We start from the raw sequence: 20085 nt of genomic DNA, 5'->3' as shown, positions 1-20085 counted from the left end.
TTCTCCGGGTTCTTACTGCGGACACAAAACCCACTCGCCACCAGGCGAAAATACTGCGGCAAGTTAATTACGTGTCGGAAACTGTACTCCGAGAGCTTAATATCCACCACCCGCGTACGAAACAAACGGAACAAAAATAGAAATGAACCCGTCGGAAGTTGTTTCTGGCGGAGAGTTTATTCCCGAATGGCAACCGGGAGTATAATTCCATCAGCGAGCAGTGCTGCCAGATTGGCTGAGCATCGATTCCGTGATCAGAAGATTTTTTTTTATCGGTTTCTCAAGGCATTAATGTAGATTTTTTTTAATAAATAATTTACATGAGCATATGTCCCAAAAAGTTTTAATGATTTTCTTGGCTCCGTTATATCTTCCATAAACTTTTCATCAATTCCCAAACAAAGCTTAATCATCCTTGCATCACTTTTGTGTGTGGCAATCCTGAAAGCAGTGCCAGTGAATAACTTTGTGACTCTTTTCGCCACTCTCTCCACCACCACCACTCGAATCGCGAGCAGCTAAGAGGAGCTTGAACGAGTACAGTGCACTTACCAGGCACACACCATCATCAATTTGGGGCTCGTTTTCGGACATGATTAATTTCGATTGCATCATAAATTTCCCGATTGGCTGCCAGAAAGTTGGACGTAATGCACTTCAGATCTGGAAAATGGTTGTGCGGGGAAATCAGTGCCAATTCAAGCCACCCGCTGCATTTCGTGTGGTGGAGCAGCTCCGAAATAAATTGCAAACTTGTTGGGTTCCCCGTGCCTGGATGAGTAATTTATGTTGGTCCTTTCTTCGAATGCACACCACCTCATCGATGCAGTGCAGTACCTACCCGACCTGAAGCGCATAACAGAATTTAAAAAATAAAATAAAAAAAAACAACTTAAAATATCTTCCAACGACGGAGGTTGAACTGCTATCTGTGTAATACTTTAGTCAGCGACTCTACCAATGAGGCTAGTAACGTATACGAGGAAGGAACTGATATAAATCAAAGCAATTCTACATTTTCACAACCATTTCTGATTCATTCGTCTTGGCTTCTCTGTCGGGTTCTAGTCAGGTTAAATTGAACCCTATGTCAAACGAATGTCAGGTTGACATCGGGTAAAAGTCGGGTCGGTGATAAAATGCAGTTAGGTCGATGTTGTTTTAATTTTGTTATACCTTTCTGATCGGGTAGTGGTGGAGGCGACAGGATTCCTCCCCGCATACTGTGGATTCCAGTTGGTGCACGGGTGGCTGTTAAAATGAACTTAATTTTAATTGCAAAAGTTGGAGCATGAATCAGCGTGGAACTGCGTGGCATCCCAGAGTCATTCGACACAAAGAACCGAATTCGCATGTGCCGGCTGACTATGGAACTGGTCAATAATAACTAAATTGTAAAATATCTCTTTTTTTATAGTTTACTAGTGGTCCCGGCAAACTTCGTCTTGCCATCAAGTAGGCTGTTGAAAAAAGGTTTCAATCGTCCCATACAAAATGACAGTTCCGTTTATTCTCGTTATTCCGACTTTCCCGGTAAATATCCTGCAACTTTTATACACACAAACACATCGGAACCCTTGACGAACAAAATGGAGAAAGAATTATCCAAATCTGCTGACCCGTTCGTAAGCCATTTCGTGACATACAAACACCATTCCATATTTATTTATATATAGAAGATAGATAGAAGATAGATTAATCACTTAACCCTCTCTTTCCCATGGTAGCACAGGTGATCCACCGATTTTCGTCGAACGCTAGCTAAACCGAATTGGTACTATTAGCTCAATAATGATTGGAATAAATTTATGCGCTCATTTGTCTCATCAAACATCGAAATAAGTGACCTACGGGTCAAACTATTGAAAAACAATCATTTTTTTAAAGCGATTTTGAATAATTTAGCTTATTTGCAACAACTTTTGTTCAAGCACTTTTTTAAGTAACGCCATTTTGACAGTTAAATTGTCGAACAAAGTTGTGGGAAAGAAAGGGTTAAGGTTGATTTGTGAAGCAATGAACCAACTTCAAAACAAATTCTTCGAACTCATTAAGATGATTATCTCTTACTATACATTTGTGCTTTGACCCTTTTTTGGAGGATTTTCCAGCGAAAACAGGGGAAATATTTCAAAAGAAATTGAAGGATTTCTCATCGCATATCCGGGTAATTTCCCAAAGTAAATCTAGGAAATGAGGAAAAGAAAATCTGGAAGATTTTCTTAAGTGAAATCTGGGAGAAGAAAAATCTGGAAGATTTCCCGAATCAAAAAGGGAAGATTTCCCGGAGAAAATCTGGAGGATTTTTCATAGGAAATCTTGCAGATTTCTCATAGGAAATCTGAAAGACTTTTCATAGGAAATCTGGAAGAATCTTAGAGATTTCTCAAAGAAAACCTGGAAAATTCCTCAAAGCAAATCTGTGAGATTTCAAAAAGTAAATCTGAAAGATTTCGCAAAGGAAATCTGGGAGATTCACTAGTGGAAATTTGGAAGATTTCCCAGAGGAAATCTGGGAGATGTCCAAGAGGAGATTTCCCAGATTCCATCTGGGAGATTTCACAACGAAAATCTGGGCGATTTTCTAACGAAAATCTAGGAGCTTTTCCAAAGAAAATCTGAGATATTCACCAGAGGAAATCTAGGGGATTTCCCGTGATGAGTCTGTGAGAGTTCTCAATAACAATCTGTGAGATTTCTCAGAGGAAATCTGTGAGGTTTCCCACAGGAAACGTGGGAAATTTCCCAATGAAAATCTGAGAGACTTCCCAGAGGAAATGTAGAAGATTTTCCTGAGGAAATTTCCCAGAGGAAATCTGAGAGATTTTCCAATGAAAATCTGGGAGAGATTTTCCAATAAAAATCTGGGAGAGATTTTCCAATGAAAATCTGGGAGATTTTCCAAAGGAAATATGGGAGATTTCCCAGAGAAAATATGGTACATCTCCAAGAGGAAATATGGGAGATTTCCCAGAGAAATTCTAAGAGATTTCTTGGAGGGAATCTGGGAGATTTTCCGACGAAAATCTGGAAGATTTTCCAACAAATATCTGGGAAGAAGAACCAGCGGCAACCTGGAAAATTTCCCGTGATGAATCTATGAGAGTTTCCAACGAAAATCTGGGAGAATTTCCAGAGGCAATCTTGGAGATTTTCCAACGAAAATCTGGGAGATTTTTCAACGAAAATCTGGGAGATTTTCCTACAAAAATCTTAGGAGATTTTACAGAGGAAATCTGAGAGATTTCCCAGAGGAAATCTAGGGGATTTCCTGTGAAGAATCTGTGAGTGAACCCAATAAAAATCAGGGAGATTTCTCAGAGGAAATCTGTGAGGTTTCCCACAGGAAACGTGGGAAATTTCCCAATGATAATCTGAGAGAATTCTCAGAGAAAATGTGGAAGATTTCCCTGAGGAAATTTCCCAAAGGAAATCATACAGATTTTCCAATTAGAATCTGGGAGATTTTCCAAAGGAAATATGAGAGATTTCCCAGAGAAAATATGGGAGATTTCCCAGAGTAAGTTAGGGAGATTTCCCAGAGAAAATTGGGGAGGTTTCTTGGAGGGAATCTGGGAGATTTTCCAACGAAAATTTGGGAGATTTTCCAACGAAATTCTGGGAGATTTACCAGAGGAAATCCGAGAGATTTTCCAGAGAAAATTTGGGGGATATCCCGTGAAGAATTTGTGAGTGTTCCCAATGAAAATCTGGGAGATTTCTCAGAGGAAATCTGGGAGATTTCCCGGAGGAAATCTGGGAGATTTCCCGGAGGAAATCTGGGAGATTTCCCGGAGGAAATCTGGGAGATTTCCCGGAGGAAATCTGGGAGATTTCCCGGAGGAAATCTGGGAGATTTCCCGGAGGAAATCTGGGAGATTTTCCGGAGGAAATCTGGGAGATTTCCCGGAGGAAATCTGGGAGGAGGAAATCTGGGAAATTTCCTGGAGGAAATCTGGGAGGAGGAAATCTGGGAAATTTCCCGGAGGAAATCTGGGAGATTTCCCGGAGGAAATCTGGGAGATTTCCCGGAGGAAATCTGGGAGATTTCCCGGAGGAAATCTGGGAGATTTCCCGGAGGAAATCTGGGAGATTTCCCGGAGGAAATCTGGGAGATTTCCCGGAGGAAATCTGGGAGATTTCCCGGAGGAAATCTGGGAGATTTCCCGGAGGAAATCTGGGAGATTTCCCGGAGGAAATCTGGGAGATTTCCCGGAGGAAATCTGAGAGATTTCCCGGAGGAAATCTGGGAGATTTCCCGGAAGAAATCTGGGAGGAGGAAATCTGGGAAATTTCCCGGAGGAAATCTGGGAGGAGGAAATCTGGGAAATTTCCCGGAGGAAATCTGTGAGATTTCCCGGAGGAAATCTGGGAGATTTCCCGGAGGAAATCTGGGAGATTTCCCGGAGGAAATCTGGGAGATTTCCCGGAGGAAATCTGGGAGATTTCCCGGAGGAAATCTGGGAGATTTCCCGGAGGAAATCTGGGAGATTTCCCGGAGGAAATCTGGGAGATTTCCCGGAGGAAATCTGGGAGATTTCCCGGAGGAAATCTGGGAGATTTCCCGGAGGAAATCTGGGAGATTTCCCGGAGGAAATCTGGGAGATTTCCCGGAGGAAATCTGGGAGATTTCCCGGAGGAAATCTGGGAGATTTCCCGGAGGAAATCTGGGAGATTTCCCGGAGGAAATCTGGGAGATTTCCCGGAGGAAATCTGGGAGATTTCCCGGAGGAAATCTGGGAGATTTCCCGGAAGAAATCTGGGAGGAGGAAATCTGGGAAATTTCCCGGAGGAAATCTGGGAGGAGGAAATCTGGGAAATTTCCCGGAGGAAATCTGTGAGATTTCCCGGAGGAAATCTGTGAGATTTCCCGGAGGAAATCTGGGATTTCCCGGAGGAAATCTGGGAGATTTCCCGGAGGAAATCTGGGAGATTTCCCGGAGGAAATCTGGGAGATTTCCCGGAGGAAATCTGGGAGATTTCCCGGAGGAAATCTGGGAGATTTCCCGGAGGAAATCTGGGAGATTTCCCGGAGGAAATCTGGGAGATTTCCCGGAGGAAATCTGGGAGATTTCCCGGAGGAAATCTGGGAGATTTCCCGGAGGAAATCTGGGAGATTTTCCGGAGGAAATCTGGGAGATTTCCCGGAGGAAATCTGGGAGGAGGAAATCTGGGAAATTTCCTGGAGGAAATCTGGGAGGAGGAAATCTGGGAAATTTCCCGGAGGAAATCTAGGAGATTTCCCGGAGGAAATCTGGGAGATTTCCCGGAGGAAATCTGGGAGATTTCCCGGAGGAAATCTGGGAGATTTCCCGGAGGAAATCTGGGAGATTTCCCGGAGGAAATCTGGGAGATTTCCCGGAGGAAATCTGGGAGATTTCCCGGAGGAAATCTGGGAGATTTCCCGGAGGAAATCTGGGAGATTTCCCGGAGGAAATCTGGGAGATTTCCCGGAGGAAATCTGGGAGATTTCCCGGAGGAAATCTGGGAGATTTCCCGGAGGAAATCTGGGAGATTTCCCGGAGGAAATCTGGGAGATTTCCCGGAGGAAATCTGGGAGATTTCCCGGAAGAAATCTGGGAGATTTCCCGGAAGAAATCTGGGCGATTTCCCGGAGGAAATCTGGGCGATTTCCCGGAGGAAATCTGGGCGATTTCCCGGAGAAAATCTGGGCGATTTCCCGGAGAAAATCTGGGCGATTTCCTGGAGGAAATCTGGGAGATTTTCCGGAGGAAATCTGGGAGATTTTCCGGAGGAAATATGGGAGATTTCCCGGAGGAAATATGGGAGATTTCCCGGAGGAAATCTGTGAGATTTCCCGGAGAAAATCTGGGAGATTTCCCGGAGGAAATCTGGGAGATTTCCCGGAGGAAATCTGGGAGATTTCCCGGAGGAAATCTGGGAGATTTCCCGGAGGAAATCTGGGAGATTTCCCGGAGGAAATCTGGGCGATTTCCCGGAAGAAATCAGGGTGATTTCCCGGAAGAAATCAGGATGATTTCCCGGAAGAAATCAGGGTGATTTCCCGGATGAAATCTGGGCGATTTCCCGAAGGAAATCTGGGAGATTTCCCGGAGGAAATCTGGGAGATTTCCGGGAAGTAATCTGGGAGATTTCCCGGAAGAAATCTGGGAGATTTCCAGGAAGAAATCTGGGCGATTTCCCGGAGGAAATCTGGGCGATTTCCCGGAGGAAATCTGGGCGATTTCCCGGAGGAAATCTGGGCGATTTCCCGGAGAAAATCTGGGCGATTTCCCGGAGAAAATCTGGGAGATTTCCCGGAGGAAATCTGGGCGATTTCCCGGAGGAAATCTGGGCGATTTCCCGGAAGAAATCTGGGAGATTTCCCGAAGGAAATCTGGGAGATTTCCCGAAGGAAATCTGGGAGATTTCCCGGAGGAAATCTGGGAGATTTCCCGGAAGTAATCTGGGAGATTTCCCGGAAGAAATCTGGGAGATTTCCCGGAAGAAATCTGGGCGATTTCCCGGAGGAAATCTGGGAGATTTCCCGGAGGAAATCTGGGAGATTTCCCGGAGGAAATCTGGGCGATTTCCCGGAGGAAATCTGGGCGATTTCCTGGAGAAAATCTGGGCGATTTCCCGGAGAAAATCTGGGCGATTTCCCGGAGAAAATCTGGGCGATTTCCCGGAGAAAATCTGGGCGATTTCCTGGAGGAAATCTGGGAGATTTCCCGGAGGAAATCTGGGAGATTTCCCGGAGGAAATCTGGGAGATTTCCCGGAGGAAATCTGGGCGATTTTCCGGAGGAAATCTGGGCGATTTTCCGGAGGAAATCTGGGCGATTTCCCGGAGGAAATCTGGGCGATTTCCCGGAAGAAATCTGGGAGATTTCCCGAAGGAAATCTGGGAGATTTCCCGAAGGAAATCTGGGAGATTTCCCGAAGGAAATCTGGGAGATTTCCCGGAGGAAATCTGGGAGATTTCCCGGAAGTAATCTGGGAGATTTCCCGGAAGAAATCTGGGAGATTTCCCGGAAGAAATCTGGGAGATTTCCCGGAAGAAATCTGGGAGATTTCCCGGAAGAAATCTGGGCGATTTCCCGGAGGAAATCTGGGCGATTTCCCGGAGGAAATCTGGGCGATTTCCCGGAGGAAATCTGGGCGATTTTCCGGAGGAAATCTGAGCGATTTCCCGGAGAAAATCTGGGCGATTTCCCGGAGAAAATCTGGGCGATTTCCTGGAGGAAATCTGGGCGATTTCCTGGAGGAAATCTGGGAGATTTCCCGAAGGAAATCTGGGAGATTTCCCGGAGGAAATCTGGGAGATTTCCCGGAAGTAATCTGGGAGATTTCCCGGAAGAAATCTGGGAGATTTCCCGGAAGAAATCTGGGAGATTTCCCGGAAGAAATCTGGGCGATTTCCCGGAGGAAATCTGGGCGATTTCCCGGAGGAAATCTGGGCGATTTCCCGGAGAAAATCTGGGCGATTTCCCGGAGAAAATCTGGGCGATTTCCTGGAGGAAATCTGGGAGATTTTCCGGAGGAAATCTGGGAGATTTTCCGGAGGAAATATGGGAGATTTCCCGGAGGAAATATGGGAGATTTCCCGGAGGAAATCTGGGAGATTTCCCGGAGAAAATCTGGGAGATTTCCCGGAGGAAATCTGGGAGATTTCCCGGAGGAAATCTGGGAGATTTCCCGGAGGAAATCTGGGAGATTTCCCGGAGGAAATCTGGGAGATTTCCCGGAGGAAATCCTGGAGATTTCCCGGAGGAAATCTGGGCGATTTCCCGGAAGAAATCAGGGTGATTTCCCGGAAGAAATCAGGGTGATTTCCCGGAAGAAATCAGGGTGATTTCCCGGATGAAATCTGGGCGATTTCCCGGAGGAAATCTGGGCGATTTTCCGGAGGAAATCTGGGCGATTTTCCGGAGGAAATCTGGGCGATTTCCCGGAGGAAATCTGGGCGATTTCCCGGAGGAAATCTGGGCGATTTCCCGGAGGAAATCTGGGCGATTTCCCGGAAGAAATCTGGGAGATTTCCCGAAGGAAATCTGGGAGATTTCCCGAAGGAAATCTGGGAGATTTCCCGAAGGAAATCTGGGAGATTTCCCGGAGGAAATCTGGGAGATTTCCCGGAAGTAATCTGGGAGATTTCCCGGAAGAAATCTGGGAGATTTCCCGGAAGAAATCTGGGAGATTTCCCGGAAGAAATCTGGGAGATTTCCCGGAAGAAATCTGGGAGATTTCCCGGAAGAAATCTGGGAGATTTCCCGGAAGAAATCTGGGCGATTTCCCGGAGGAAATCTGGGCGATTTCCCGGAGGAAATCTGGGCGATTTCCCGGAGGAAATCTGGGCGATTTCTCGGAGAAAATCTGGGCGATTTCTCGGAGAAAATCTGGGCGATTTCCCGGAGAAAATCTGGGCGATTTCCTGGAGGAAATCTGGGAGATTTTCCGGAGGAAATCTGGGAGATTTCCCGGAGAAAATCTGGGAGATTTCCCGGAGGAAATCTGGGAGATTTCCCGGAGGAAATCTGGGCGATTTCCCGGAAGAAATCAGGGTGATTTCCCGGAAGAAATCAGGGTGATTTCCCGGAAGAAATCTGGGTGATTTCCCGGATGAAATCTGGGCGATTTCCCGGAGGAAATCTGGGCGATTTTCCGGAGGAAATCTGGGCGATTTTCCGGAGGAAATCTGGGCGATTTTCCGGAGGAAATCTGGGCGATTTCCCGGAGAAAATCTGGGCGATTTCCTGGAGGAAATCTGGGAGATTTCCCGAAGGAAATCTGGGAGATTTCCCGAAGGAAATCTGGGAGATTTCCCGGAAGAAATCTGGGCGATTTCCCGGAGGAAATCTGGGCGATTTCCCGGAGGAAATCTGGGCGATTTCCCGGAGAAAATCTGGGCGATTTCCCGGAGAAAATCTGGGCGATTTCCTGGAGGAAATCTGGGAGATTTTCCGGAGGAAATCTGGGAGATTTTCCGGAGGAAATATGGGAGATTTCCCGGAGGAAATCTGTGAGATTTCCCGGAGGAAATCTGTGAGACTTCCCGGAGAAAATCTGGGAGATTTCCCGGAGGAAATCTGGGAGATTTCCCGGAGGAAATCTGGGAGATTTCCCGGAGGAAATCTGGGAGATTTCCCGGAAGAAATCTGGGCGATTTCCCGGAAGAAATCAGGGTGATTTCCCGGAAGAAATCAGGGTGATTTCCCGGATGAAATCTGGGCGATTTCCCGGAGGAAATCTGGGCGATTTTCCGGAGGAAATCTGGGCGATTTCCCGGAGGAAATCTGGGCGATTTCCCGGAGGAAATCTGGGCGATTTCCCGGAGGAAATCTGGGAGATTTCCCGTAAGAAATCTGGGAGATTTCCCGGAAGAAATCTGGGAGATTTCCCGAAGGAAATCTGGGCGATTTCCCGAAGGAAATCTGGGAGATTTCCCGGAGGAAATCTGGGAGATTTCCCGGAAGTAATCTGGGAGATTTCCCGGAAGAAATCTGGGAGATTTCCCGGAAGAAATCTGGGCGATTTCCCGGAGGAAATCTGGGCGATTTCCCGGAGGAAATCTGGGCGATTTCCCGGAGGAAATCTGGGCGATTTCCCGGAGAAAATCTGGGCGATTTCCCGGAGAAAATCTGGGCGATTTCCTGGAGGAAATCTGGGAGATTTTCCGGAGGAAATCTGGGAGATTTTCCGGAGGAAATATGGGAGATTTCCCGGAGGAAATATGGGAGATTTCCCGGAGGAAATCTGTGAGATTTCCCGGAGAAAATCTGGGCGATTTCCCGGAGGAAATCTCAGAGATTTCCCGGAGGAAATCTGGGAGATTTCCCGGAGGAAATCTGGGAGATTTCCCATAGGAAATCTGGGAGATTTCCCGGAGGAAATCTGGGAGATTTCCCGGAGGAAATCTGGGAGATTTCCCGGAGGAAATCTGGGAGATTTCCCGGAGGAAATCTGGGAGATTTCCCGGAGGAAATCTGGGAGATTTCCCGGAGGAAATCTGGGAGATTTCCCGGAGGAAATCTGGGAGATTTCCCGGAGGAAATCTGGGAGATTTCCCGGAGGAAATCTGGGAGATTTCCCGGAGGAAATCTGGGAGATTTCCCGGAGGAAATCTGGGAGATTTCCCGGAGGAAATCTGGGAGATTTCCCGGAGGAAATCCGGGAGATCCCGGAGGAAATCTGGTAGATCCCGGAGGAAATCTGGGAGATTTCCCGGAGGAAATCTGGGAGATTTCCCGGAGGAAATCTGGGAGATTTCCCGGAGGAAATCTGGGAGATTTCCCGGAGGAAATCTGGGAGATTTCCCGGAGGAAATCTGGGAGATTTCCCGGAGGAAATCTGGGAGATTTCCCGGAGGAAATATGGGAGATTTCCCGGAGGAAATCTGGGAGATTTTCCGGAGGAAATATGGGAGATTTCCCGGAGGAAATATGGGAGATTTCCCGGAGGAAATCTGTGAGATTTCCCGGAGAAAATCTGGGAGATTTCCCGGAGGAAATCTGGGAGATTTCCCGGAGGAAATCTGGGAGATTTCCCGGAGGAAATCTGGGCGATTTCCCGGAAGAAATCAGGGTGATTTCCCGGAAGAAATCAGGGTGATTTCCCGGAAGAAATCAGGGTGATTTCCCGGAAGAAATCAGGGTGATTTCCCGGATGAAATCTGGGCGATTTCCCGGAGGAAATCTGGGCGATTTTCCGGAGGAAATCTGGGCGATTTTCCGGAGGAAATCTGGGCGATTTTCCGGAGGAAATCTGGGCGATTTCCCGGAGGAAATCTGGGCGATTTCCCGGAGGAAATCTGGGCGATTTCCCGGAGGAAATCTGGGCGATTTCTCGGAAGAAATCTGGGAGATTTCCCGAAGGAAATCTGGGAGATTTCCCGAAGGAAATCTGGGAGATTTCCCGGAGGAAATCTGGGAGATTTCCCGGAGGAAATCTGGGAGATTTCCCGGAAGTAATCTGGGAGATTTCCCGGAAGAAATCTGGGAGATTTCCCGGAAGAAATCTGGGCGATTTCCCGGAGGAAATCTGGGCGATTTCCCGGAGGAAATCTGGGCGATTTCCCGGAGAAAATCTGGGCGATTTCCCGGAGAAAATCTGGGCGATTTCCTGGATGAAATCTGGGCGATTTCCCGGAGGAAATCTGGGAGATTTCCCGGAAGAAATCTGGGAGATTTCCCGGAAGAAATCTGGGCGATTTCCCGGAGGAAATCTGGGCGATTTCCCGGAGGAAATCTGGGAGATTTCTCGGAAGAAATCTGGGAGATTTCCCGGAGGAAATCTGGGCGATTTCCCGAAGGAAATCTGGGAGATTTCCCGGAGGAAATCTGGGAGATTTCCCGGAAGTAATCTGGGAGATTTCCCGGAAGAAATCTGGGAGATTTCCCGGAAGAAATCTGGGAGATTTCCCGGAAGAAATCTGGGCGATTTCCCGGAGGAAATCTGGGCGATTTCCCGGAGGAAATCTGGGCGATTTCCCGGAGGAAATCTGGGCGATTTCCCGGAGAAAATCTGGGCGATTTCCCGGAGAAAATCTGGGCGATTTCCTGGAGGAAATCTGGGAGATTTTCCGGAGGAAATCTGGGAGATTTTCCGGAGGAAATATGGGAGATTTCCCGGAGGAAATATGGGAGATTTCCCGGAGGAAATCTGTGAGATTTCCCGGAGAAAATCTGGGCGATTTCCCGGAGGAAATCTCAGAGATTTCCCGGAGGAAATCTGGGAGATTTCCCGGAGGAAATCTGGGAGATTTCCCGGAGGAAATCTGGGAGATTTCCCGGAGGAAATCTGGGAGATTTCCCGGAGGAAATCTGGGAGATTTCCCGGAGGAAATCTGGGAGATTTCCCGGAGGAAATCTGGGAGATTTCCCGGAGGAAATCTGGGAGATTTCCCGGAGGAAATCTGGGAGATTTCCCGGAGGAAATCTGGGAGATTTCCCGGAGGAAATCTGGGAGATCCCGGAGGAAATCCGGGAGATCCCGGAGGAAATCTGGTAGATCCCGGAGGAAATCTGGGAGATTTCCCGGAGGAAATCTGGGAGATTTCCCGGAGGAAATCTGGGAGATTTCCCGGAGGAAATCTGGGAGATTTCCCGGAGGAAATCTGGGAGATTTCCCGGAGGAAATCTGGGAGATTTCCCGGAGGAAATCTGGGAGATTTCCCGGAGGAAATCTGGGAGATTTCCCGGAGGAAATATGGGAGATTTCCCGGAGGAAATCTGGGAGATTTTCCGGAGGAAATATGGGAGATTTCCCGGAGGAAATATGGGAGATTTCCCGGAGGAAATCTGTGAGATTTCCCGGAGGAAATCTGTGAGATTTCCCGGAGGAAATCTGTGAGATTTCCCGGAGAAAATCTGGGAGATTTCCCGGAGGAAATCTGGGAGATTTCCCGGAGGAAATCTGGGAGATTTCCCGGAGGAAATCTGGGAGATTTCCCGGAGGAAATCTGGGAGATTTCCCGGAGGAAATCTGGGAGATTTCCCGGAGGAAATCTGGGAGATTTCCCGGAGGAAATCTGGGAGATTTCCCGGAGGAAATCTGGGAGATTTCCCGGAGGAAATCTGGGAGATTTCCCGGAGGAAATCTGGGAGATTTCCCGGAGGAAATCTGGGAGATTTCCCGGAGGAAATCTGGGCGATTTCCCGGAAGAAATCAGGGTGATTTCCCGGAAGAAATCAGGGTGATTTCCCGGAGGAAATCTGGGCGATTTTCCGGAGGAAATCTGGGCGATTTTCCGGAGGAAATCTGGGCGATTTTCCGGAGGAAATCTGGGCGATTTCCCGGAGGAAATCTGGGCGATTTCCCGGAGGAAATCTGGGCGATTTCCCGGAGGAAATCTGGGCGATTTCCCGGAGGAAATCTGGGAGATTTCCCGGAAGAAATCTGGGAGATTTCCCGAAGGAAATCTGGGAGATTTCCCGAAGGAAATCTGGGAGATTTCCCGAAGGAAATCTGGGAGATTTCCCGGAGGAAATCTGGGCGATTTCCTGGAGGAAATCTGGGAGATTTTCCGGAGGAAATCTGGGAGATTTTCCGGAGGAAATATGGGAGATTTCCCGGAGGGAATATGGGAGATTTCCCGGAGGAAATCTGTGAGATTTCCCGGAGGAAATCTGTGAGATTTCCCGGAGGAAATCTGGGAGATTTCCCGGAGGAAATCTGGGAGATTTCCCGGAGGAAATCTGGGAGATTTCCCGGAGGAAATCTGGGAGATTTCCCGGAGGAAATCTGGGCGATTTCCCGGAAGAAATCAGGGTGATTTCCCGGAAGAAATCAGGGTGATTTCCCGGAGGAAATCTGGGCGATTTTCCGGAGGAAATCTGGGCGATTTTCCGGAGGAAATCTGGGCGATTTTCCGGAGGAAATCTGGGCGATTTCCCGGAGGAAATCTGGGAGATTTCCCGGAGGAAATCTGGGAGATTTCCCGGAGGAAATCTGGGAGATTTCCCAGTGGAAGATTTTGCAGTTGAAATCTGGGAATTTTCCCAGTTGAAATCTGGGATATTTCTCATTTCCCCAGAGAAAATCTTGGAGATTTCCCAGACGAAATTCAAGTGATTTTCCTGAGAAAATTTGAGAGATTTCGCAGAAAAAATCTTGGGGAATTTCCATAAGATAATCTGAGAGATTTTCCTAAGCAAATGTGGGATACTCTTCAAAGGAAAACTGCGAGATTTCCCTAACTCTATCAAAATAAAGTACATGGTTGCAGGTAGGCATAGAGCAAGTCTTAATGGCGTAAGTGCTTAAGTAGTTCTGGATGAGGATGTGATTGAAGTTGTTTGAGATTTGATTTACACTGAATAACTTGTGCTATGCCAAGTGTTTTTGATTGATTTTGATTTGATTTTTGTAATATTAATTAAAAATGAAAACATCTCAAATGCCAAATCTTTAATCGTCCATTTGCACAAACAACTCAACGAACCAGTCTGTCGCCAAGCACTTAATCTGATTCAGTGTATAAATTAAACACAGCCAATAATAATAATTATCCTCAGTGATACCCATAATGATGTGTTTCCCCACCTCAAACCCCAACTTTTTGTTCCAAAACTCGGTCAGCAGCACCATTGCATTGGTCGTTCAAGGGTGGCATATGGCCAACCCGAAGAGTGCTAATTTTGCACAGCAGCACAAAAATAGGTTCCCATACTTTCTGAAAGCGTATGCATTTGATAGGAACATGGTAGCACTTTGCACCCCAAAGTGGAAAAGCACTCTCAATACTCTCTCGTTCAGAATGGGAAAGCTCATTTATCAATTGCAGAACTGGTGCTGAGTGCCGAACACAGCATGAATTTGGGTGCTGTAGATTGAAAATCCATTCTGAAATAAAAAAAATATTCTGAAGTTGCGGTGATTAGCCATCTGGTCGCCATTATGACCCGAACCTGTTCGATCGCCAGTTTTTGATGAATGAATCCAAACCACCAACCACTGATTCGGAAGCTCTCACACCTGCTACCTTTTTCGTACCGCACGTGATGGATTGCAATCGAATTTTCGGAAGCTCATCCAGCTCAGCGGGTAATCCAATCAGCCGCAGCATTTTGACGAACGAAATCCACTTGCTCAAATCACATTCCAGCAGCGACTCGCGAATCCCAGGACTGGTAGCGGGTTTCTTCTAGGACAAGTCTCTAAGAAGTCCCTATTTCAATTGAAGCTCTTCAAATGGTCTCAAAGTATTATTTTTTTCCTACTGCAGGAATCGAATTCCGAGAAATTGTCGCTTATCGCTCTCTGTAACAAGTATGATCCGCAACACATCATGAGAGTCTGTTTATCATCTTCTGCTACAGCTCTGATTAGATCGGGAGTATAATAGTACATAATAAACTCATATCACCAGCTCCAAACCTGGGGGACACTACCCTACGAAATCCTCTCCTCTCCTCAATGAGAAATCCTGATTTGTCTATTTTTCATGCAGAGGGTCAGTCGCTACCAGCCCTGGAATCGCTCTGTTCCCCTCCGGCAACCAAGCGGCAAATGTGGCGGCGGATTGGAGCGGTCTCGTTTCCCCCTCATAAGGATGTGGATCGTTTGGATTTGAGTATACGGTTGAGTAACTTGAATTCCATGATTTCGCTTGTGCTTTCGCGTTCGTCTACTGGGAGGGGAGAAAAAATGATTTATCTTGCTCTCCGATTATCAATTCGGCATCAGAGGATAAACTGTGGTTGCCCTGGGAAAAATGTGAAATTGTATCTCTATCGCCGTTTGGAGGTCTGGGAAGCCAATCCGAACTTCCGATCTGTTTCATCTGGCAAAATTAACGAGGAGCCGCAAAGCTTTTTTTTATTCCAAGAACGACTTTTCACCTCTAACAAATTGATTTATTGAGCGCTGACTCTACTACGGGCATCATCAATCATTCTGTGGGTAATAATTTGTCGATTGAGGTGCGATATAAAATCCGTGATAAATCGAGCGGCCATAAATCAAACAGTAGTTCTGGGATCAAGTGGCTTGTAGAGCATGGGTTTGCACAAATCAGCGGGAAGCTAGGATCGATTAATGGCAGTTCAGGTTTCATGGGCCGAAAATTTCAATCTAATAAACACCGCTTCGATTAACTTTCCTTTCGAGCTTGAATGGCTTTTTGCGCCTCCAGTCTATCGGATTTTATCAACTACGGCCGGTTAGTATGCTCATAATCGTTATCGCATAATCTCGTCTCACATGCCTCATGAATATTAACGACGTGATTCGGGAGATTGAAAAGGCACTGAATTAGAACGTCGCACAGTGCGTTGAATGTATGGAGATGCGGGACAAAAATCAAAACTGGAAGATCAAGCCATTTAAGGACCTTGGTATGAAAGGAAAAGTTTTTTCTGGTGAAAAGAGCTGCAATTCGCATAAATGACATAGAGTATACGCATAATCGCAAAACTGTCCTAAGCGCCAATTCCAGTATTTTCCAAGAAAAACCTTGTAATTTGTGCTGTTATTGCCTATATTGATGTAAGAAGTTATTTGCAAATATATCTCTTCACACTCGTAGCTGCAAAAGTGACTTATACGCCTGTATGCAAAAAATGCGCAAATTTTTAAAATTTTCTGGTTTTTAACATAAAATTTGAATAAAATCTTGGACACATCATTTGAAATATATTATTTCAAACATAAACTTGCTTTGGTGTAATGCCTGGTTCAGCTTTGACCACATAGCGTTGCGAGAATTTCTGATTTTTTATCACAATCAACTCATATTCATACTTGTGTTGGTTAAGGAGTATACCGAAAAATAGTTAAAAATCTCGAAGAGTTGCAGGGAGTTGCAGCTGTATCTTTCAGACCTCTTAGAGGACACTCTGAGAAAGATGTCTGTGAGTGATTTAGAGTGGAACTCGGTGGAACTTTTTTTGAATCGATTACCAAATTTGCATGTTAGTATTTTATAAGTTTGATTTCATAGCCAACTCATCGTGCCGATTTCTCATATTCAAAGTCAAAATTGGTTTGCTTATCCCATCAAAAGTACTTTACCAACCTTCAAACATGTTCTCTTTTAAATTTTGATTGAATATATTGGTTTCAACGCCGTCCGTACTAGTTGAAAGTAATGTTGAAAACATGCGACAAAATTAAGTTTTTCTGCTACTCTGACAACTGTCACTTTCGAAGCTTGTTGTAGTCGTTTTAGTGCTTTATAAATCTTATAAATACACGTTTCAATAGCCGATGTTATCTATAAACACTTGTGGATACTTATTATCGCCGAAAAATATAACTTGAAATTTGATTTTTGTCTATGCAGCAACGCACTGTGCGTCGTCGTCAGTGGAATTTTCATCCAGCCCTGTCGTCGTAAAATTTGAGCTTCTTAGTCGTCCCTTTTTAAGGGGAGCGTTGCTATGGTTCAGAGGGCGCTTTCACTCCCAGGCGTTAATGATGTCTTCGCATAAGAAATATCACAACTATTTTAATACATAGGGATCAACTGTGATGGAGGTTATGTTGCTATGCGTTTTCGACTTTCAGTCTATACAGATCATAAACGGAAATCCAAAAACCCTTAGCAACATTTTAATATATAAAAATTAAAAATATCACAAATACTTCAATATACATTCCTAACAAACGAAAACCAATATTCATTTGCACGTATTTAGCTTGTGTGCCATTTATATTAAAATATGGAATCAAGAGATCAAGTACATGGGCTTAAACATTATTTAGTTGAAAAATGTTCTAATGTAAAAAGTGATAGTTATTTTGTCCTTGTATCAATTGAATCTACTACACTCCAACCTCTTTATACGACCGTTTTTTTTACCGACGGTTCTTTTTCCGACCACTTTTTTACGACCGAAATTCAGATTAACGACCGTTTTTATAAATGATCATTATCTTAAAAACTATTCAAAATAGAGGATCATGATGTTCAGCAAAATTGTTCAGTAGTTCAAGGGCTAACATATGGTGGTCATTGAATTGCGGAATTCTGCCACTAGGCGGCGGTAGTGAGCATGAAACTTTTATTTTGCGGATATCTCAGGATCCTGGCCACTTAGAAAGATGGCGTCTTCGGCAAAGTTGTTCAGTAGCTCAAGGACTATCATTATCCTAACCAAGAGATTCGAGATTTTGCCACCAGGCGGCGCTAGTGAGCATAACATTTTTGTTTTGCGGATAGCTCAGGATCCTGACCACTTAGAGAGATGGCGTCTTCGACAAAGTTGTTCAGTAGCTCAAGCGCTATCATTAAAAACGCTATGAGGTTCAAAATTTTGCCACCAGGTAACGCTAGTGAGCATGAAACTTTTGTTTTGCGGATATCTCAGGATCCTGGCCACTTAGAAAGATGGCGTCTTCGGTAAAGTTGTTCAGTAGCTCAAGGACTATCATTATTCTAGCCAAGAGATTAGACATTTTGCTACCAGGCGACGCTAGTGAGAGAGTAGTGAACTGACCAATCATCTGGTACGCATCCTGTTTCTAAGAACTATTTTTGCACCTTCATGGACTGCAGATTCGAAAAAAAGGGTTCGAAAAAGATTCGAAAAAAAAGGGTTATTCGGGGAAATATCATTCGCGGAAACGACATTCGAGGAAAAGTAGCACAATCGTTTGATAAATAGTATGGGAAAATAATATGAAACAAAATATAGATATAGAATAAACGGATAAAATATAGATAAAACGGATATAATTCACCAATATAATAAATGAATTGCTTGACATACACAATACCCTAATCAACATTGATCCTAATTGCATCGCTCGTTCCCACAAGAGCAGACGACGTAACTAAAGGACCAAACTACTACTACTCATCACTTGATATACGTAAGTTATGGACATAAAGCAAACACAATTTAATTGCTTTTCTAGAGGGCGTTAAGATGCAGATGATCTACGTGAAACAATGTATAATCACTTCAGGGCGTTAAAACAGATTGAAAAATACTCATAGGATAAGGTCAAATTACTCCAGGGTGTTGATAATGTTCAGAATGTATGCACATTTTAACATGCAATTGATTTTGTACAAAGCGTTAATATGATCTACATGAGACAAGATCAATTACTATATAGCTTGACAATTTCGATTGATGCCATACAGGGCGTTAAGTTGCACTTGCTCAATGTGGAATACGGTCAAATTACTCCAGGGCATCTCGGAATTTACGATTCATGCCATACATATCGTAAAATTGTACCTGATCTACATAGAATTAGGCCAAATTACTCCAGAGCGGTAACACAGTTTGGAATATTTCCTGAAGGGCGTAAAAATGCACCTGACCTACATAAGATAAGCTTGAATAATTTGAGGGCGTTGAAAAGGCTAGAATTTTCTATTGACGTTTTAGAGGACGTTAAGATTTACCAAATATACGTGAGAAAGGAACAAATTAATCCAGGGCGTTGATATATTTTGACAATTTCAATGACATCAATCAGAGCGTTGAGATGCACCTGATCTTCAAAGGATATAGTCAAGTTACTCCCGGGCGTTGATTCTGTTAAGATATTTCTATTGATTTTCAACAAGGCGTAAATATGCTCCAGATCTCGCAAAGATCAATATGGATCAAAGTCAAATTACTTCAGACCGTTAATCTAGCTTGATCGGCTGATGTTATACAAAGCATAGAGATGTTTCTGAACTACCTGAAATAAGGCCAGGGCGTTGCTAAAGCTTGAAATTTTTAATTGATGTCCTATAGGGCGTTGAGATGTACTTGATCTTCAAGGGATGAGATCAAATTACTCCAGGGCGTTTATATGGCTTGGAATTTTCAATGGATACAGGGCATTAAGTTGCACCTGATCTACGTAAGACAAGGAATATAGATATCGAACAGGGCGTTGAAGTTGATTTACATGACACGAGTCCAAATTGATGCAGCATGGAATTTTCAAATTATGTCCTACGGGGCGCTAATATGCACTTGATCTTAAATCTACATGAGACAAGGTCAAATTACTCCAAGGCGTCAATACAGATTGAAATATTCAATCCATACAGGGCATTGAGGTGCACCTGATCCACGTAAGACAAGGTCAAATTAGTCGAGAGCGTCTATACAGCTTGACATTTGCCCCACAGGTCGTTCAAATACAGCTCATTTACATGGAACAAGGTCAAATCACTTTAGGGCGTTATTGAATCCTAGAATAGTCAATTGATGTCCAATAGGGCGTAAAGATGCACTTGGTCTACGTAAAAGGATATCACATTACTCCAGGGCGTTGATAAAGCTTATATTTTCAATCGATGTCCTACAGGGCGTTGAGATATATTTGATCGATATGGGTCAAATTACTCCAGGGCGTTGATAGAGCTTGGAGTTTCTATTGATGTCATACAGGGCGTCAAGCTGCACTTGATTTACATGGGATGAAGTCAAATTAATCCAGGGCATTTATATAGCTTGAAGTATTTAAATAATGTCCTACAGGGCGTTGAAACGTAGCTGATCTATTACTCTAAAGCATCGATACAGATTGGAGATTTTAATCCATGCAGATGCACCTGATTTACGTAAGACAAGGTCAAATGAGTCAAGGGCGTTTATACATCTTGATATTGTCTCACAGAGCGTTAAGATGCAGCTGATTCACATGACACGAGTCCAAACTACTCCAGGGC

Source organism: Aedes aegypti, chromosome 1, assembly GCF_002204515.2.
Source record: "Aedes aegypti strain LVP_AGWG chromosome 1, AaegL5.0 Primary Assembly, whole genome shotgun sequence".
In the NCBI taxonomy this organism is placed as follows: Eukaryota; Metazoa; Arthropoda; class Insecta; order Diptera; family Culicidae; genus Aedes; species Aedes aegypti.
This window is presented reverse-complemented; position numbering follows the sequence as displayed.